Raw genomic sequence first — 5,222 nt, 5'->3', positions numbered from 1 at the left:
TATATGTATATATGTACAATATGCATATAAAATAATAGAATGTGTATAAAAAATATTTATAATAATTTAAAAAAACAAAATATATATATTTATACTATAGAAAATGAATGTATTAAAATATGTATTAAAATATGTAGGTATGCATGTATACACATGTTTGTAAAAAAAAATCTATGAAGGATAATATAAAAAAATACGTATATTCATATTTACAAAAGTAAAAAAAAATGTTTGTATATGCAAAAAATATATGTATGTATTAAAAACTTTTTTTTAAATGTATGTATATGTATATAGATTTACAAAATAGGAAAAATAAAATGAATAAGTATATATAATAAGTATATAAAAACTAAGAAAATAAAAATAAAGAAAAATATAAAGAAAAACGTATGTGTAAATATGCATGCATTTATGAAGGCCTAGATATGTATGCACATATTAAAAATATGCGCATGTATATTATATGATAAGAAATGCGTATGTATGAATGAAATAATAATAATAATGTTAATAATAACAATAAATGAAATAAGATAAAACAATGGTACCGCATAACTGTGATGAAAAACTAAAAATGGGTTAAATTGAATTAAAAACGAAAAAATGGGGCGAATTTAGAACAATATTAAAAAAAGGATCAATTTGAACGCGCGAGCAACCATGGGGGACTAAAAGGAAATTATTCCTTCCCTCCCAAAATGCCACACAGCGGGGTATCAAATTGCAACAAAAATAAAATCTGCGACCCAATTTTAAAAAAAGAAAAACAGGATTTAGCTGAAACGCGCTGCAAGAGGGAGGGGCCAAACGTGCAATTTCCCCTTTGAAGCCAGACGCGCGGATCCAAACAGGTTTATGGGTCGGGTCGCATGGGTATAGGCTGTACGACGCCGTTTTGAGGCCACTGAAGCAGGCCTTAAACGGCGTCATTTCGCAGCCATTATAAAAACCAAAGTTCCCTCAAAAAACTTCAATTTTCTCTTTGATTTTTTTAAAAAAAATAGCAGAGAAACCCTCTGCTAGGGTTTCTTTTGCGCCGCCGCCGCCGCCTCTGGAGATGGAGCCTCCAACTCCGATGACGACGAAGTGAAGGTCCTCCGATTACTCAACGCCGGTAAGTCTCTTTTCTCTCCCTCTTCATTTATTTGTTTTAAAAAACAAAGAAGAACATCAAAAAAAGACGGTAAAAGTAAAAAGAAAAACAAAATAATCACCTTCAAAGAAACTTTTTGTTTTTTCTGATTTTCTTTTTATTTTCCTTAATTTCGTCGGTACAAAATTTGTCTCCCCTCCTTTTGTTACAGATTTCACAGCTTTAAATAGCCGAAATGGAAAAGAAAAGGAAAAAATAAAAAAAAATCTACTATGTTTCCCTTTGCCATTCTGTTTCGTTAGAGTTTGTTGCTATGTTCTCGCAGGTTTGGTGGCCGTTGAAGAGGCGCGCTCGCACGGAGGGCCGTGCTGCGACAATCGCGGAGGCGTGGGAGGGTGAGGCTGTTGCGGAGCCAAGTTCGCTGCTGCTGTTTTAGGTGTATTGGGCTAGGGTTTAGGTTGGGTAGTGTATTGGGTCAATTGGGCTGTTAATTTGGTTTTTTTAGTGGGCCGGACATTATTGGGCTTGTACATAAATGATTTATTTTTAGCCTTTTAGGTTAGAGCTTTTTGGTTTATCTCCATCCTTTTGCTCACTATGATTGATTTTGATTTCGTTTTCCCTTCTGGGTTCCATGGTTAAAGAAGGTCACCAAAGGGGTAGTCTATTATTCTTTTTGTTTTCTCATTCGAACTATTTTTGGAAAATGACGATGGTAGAGGCGTGTAAAATTTAATTATTTTTAGAATTTATATATTTTAATTTTAACAAAAAAAATGAAAATTTTCATCTTTTATTTATGACATACATAAAACTACTAAAACATTTTCTAGAATGAATTTAAACAAATTATTATGCATTTGCCTAGGTTTAGGGCTACCAAGAAATAATGTTTATAATTTTTATAAATTTTTTTTTCAAATATTATATATTTTAATTTCAAAACAATAATATGCTAAAAATTTAAAATATATAAAATTACTAAAAACATATCTAGAATAAATCTGGACAAATAATTGTTTTAATTTAAATAAATCTAAGCAACTTATTGTTTAGGTTTATTCTAGATGAAAAAATAATTTATAAATTTTTTGAAATTTTTTATATATTTTTAAATTTAAATTTTTTTTTTGCCACATAGATTATCATATGCACATTTTATATTAGTTACCAATAAAGAGAAAAAAATTTTAATATCAATTAAGTATAGGTGACCAAAGTTAAGAAGGTATCTTTTAAGATAAATTTAAGGTATCTTGAGTCTTTTTTTCTCCATCCAATTTGAATTGAATTGGACTTCAAATAGGTTATTTTCAATTTAATTTAATAATTTAGTAATATTATATTATATCTTCCTTATATATGTGTCAATGAATGTTTTTTTTTTATGAAATATAATATTTTTAAAAGCTATTGATATTTTTTTTCCACAAGAGAATGATAATTTTTAATGGGAAAAACAACTTATGTAAAATAAAATGTCAGTTTTAAGAAGAGCGATGATGTTTAATGGAAATATATTATATTTCAAAATCGCATAAAAATTTAAATATTTATATTTCTTTTTGTTAATTTAAATTTTTTTAGTTAAATTTAACCATCAATCTTTTAAAGAGAATTAAATTTAATTATCAACATTTTGAAAAGGTTAGAATTTATTGTTTGTTAATAGAAATACCAACTAAAACATTAAATTTTTAAACAAAGTGCCTCGCATTACAACCCGTATGTACTTCATACTTCTTTTTTTTAATTTCAATAAACTTTTTATAATTCTTATAATTTTGAATTTTCGAATCTTGGATATTTTTATAATTTTTAAATTATTGATCAATGTAACATATAGGACACGAAGTATTATGCCAGCATGAAGTTGAAGTGGTTTGCCATGCGGGTTGTCACGCCGATATCATTAAAATATTAATATTTTAGTTAGCATTTTCATTTTAAAAAAAATTTGACTCCTTTTATAAAGTTAATAATCAAATTTAACTAAAACAAAGGACCACATTGATAAAAGATACAAACCTTAAAGAATATTATGAGTTATGTCTTTCATAACACGTCTAATTTTAGCTTGGTCCACTAAGATGAACCTTTTGGCTCCGCCACTAGTTGTAATTATAAATAATTCAAATTTAAACAATTGTCATTAAAATTGATAATTATATTAATAATATTCCTGTCAAGACTAGAATAGGGATAGTATATAATGAAACTTAAATATAAGTAAATTCTTGACTAAAAATGTCATCTAGTTGCAGATCTAATTAAAGTAAATATATATTTATATTTATATATATAACATGCTTAAAATCTTTAAATGAATTGATATCAAAAACCTATTCAATTGAGAAATTATTAAAAAATTATTATTTTTACAAAATAAAATTTATTATTATAAGTATATTTTGTGTTTTTATATTTTTATATAGATGCAATAAAAACCCACCGAATAAACCTATGACACAATAATAGTTAACCTCGTTACATAAATTTTTTAATGAAGGGTAAATTATAAAAATAATCATTTTTGTTTGTCTCAAATTATATTTTAGTTATTTATGTTTGAAATATTACATTTTAGTCACTTACGTTATCATTTTGTTACGAAGTGGTCACTTTACCGCTAAACTCCGTTACCTCCCTAACGACAGTCCTACGTGGTAATCTAAATGGGTTTGAAATGCCAACTTGGATGTCCAATTGCTGGAATTAAAATAGGTTTTTAATTAAATAAATTGAATTTGGACTGCCACGTAGGACCACCGTTAGGGAGGTAAAAAAGCTTAACGGTAGGGTGACCACTTCGTAACAAGACGATAACTTAAGTGACTAAAACGTAACATTTGAAACATAAGTGACTAAAATGTAATCTGAAACAAACATCTTCACCCTTGTCCAATAAGCCCTTAGTAACACAGGTTCCGACCAAAGCTACTAGGCCCTCACATGTAATGGCCCAACCCAACTATGGAGTCTATTATGCAACATTTTTGGACAATAAATTGCTGAATTTTTATAATAGCAAATTATCTCATTCTTTTTTTACTTAACTAAACTCTGAAACATAACGTGATTTATCTTTTAGATAATATATTTATTATTCAAATTGTGGAAGTTCCAGGAGAAGAACTTATAGCTCAAGAAAGTGGTATGTAAAAGAGCATATTTCGAGCATGCTCTCAACCAAATTTTCCAATAAGTACGATAATTAAATAATTAATTTCACATATTAGTATTATAATACTAATTATATCATTAATTTTTTACTACTACTTATTGTCTATTTTATAGGAAAATATTGTGTAGTGAACTTTGTTGAAATTGCTCATGAGCTAACTTGAATTTTCACTCACATATTTTTATATTTTTGGATTATAATTATTTTGTATATCAACTATTTAACTTTTTTCAGATAAAATAATGTACATATGAATTTAATTTTTAAATTTATTTTGGATATTAATTTTTAACCTTTTAATATGTTGTATATTTTATAATTTTGTCATTTTCCATATAACAATGATGAAGTGACTACATTTTTGTGACAATGTATACTTTTTATTTACAACTAAAAATTATATTTATCATTATATTTTTATTCACAATAACTAGTGAAGATATATTTGTCACTAATAAATTAACATGACCATTTTTCGGAACTATTGTTAACATTACTTCTTAAAAGTACTTTTGGAGTTTAAAGTGTTTTTATAGCTATAAACAATACTAAACAAATAACTTTTGGAGTCGGTGATACTTTCGAAAAGCACTTTTGAACTCAAAAGCAAAAACAATATTTTCTAACTTCTGCTTTTGACAAAGCACTTTTAGGAACAAATTTTTTTTAGCCCTTACAAAGTATTTCATATAATATTTATATTAGGTATGTAATTACTTTCATATTAAAATTTATTTTTAAATATATAATATTATATATTTAAATTTTTATTGTCTATATTTTAATATTTAAAATATAGTTTATATATTCGAATTAAATTTTATAAATAATTAATATTAATTGCTTAAAAAATAAAATTTATATTTCATATATTAAAATATTTAAAAAATTGTAATAAATTATTTTTATATTCTTACTAAAATATCATAATATTAACTAATT

At 26.0% G+C, this 5,222-nt stretch overlaps 1 long non-coding RNA gene across 1 annotated transcript; it reads left to right on the top strand.

Moving 5' to 3' along the window:
• Positions 1–318: 318 nt before the first annotated feature.
• Positions 319–1,747, top strand: LOC107904440 (uncharacterized). Its single transcript, XR_001686231.2, has 2 exons — positions 319–1,117; positions 1,422–1,747. It is a non-coding gene; the product is annotated as an uncharacterized lncRNA (long non-coding RNA).
• Positions 1,748–5,222: the final 3,475 nt, after the last annotated feature.

Source organism: Gossypium hirsutum, chromosome D07, assembly GCF_007990345.1.
Source record: "Gossypium hirsutum isolate 1008001.06 chromosome D07, Gossypium_hirsutum_v2.1, whole genome shotgun sequence".
Lineage (NCBI taxonomy): Eukaryota > Viridiplantae > Streptophyta > Magnoliopsida > Malvales > Malvaceae > Gossypium > Gossypium hirsutum.
Note: the sequence above shows the minus strand (reverse complement) of the source record. Positions and strands in the feature narration are given on the sequence as shown.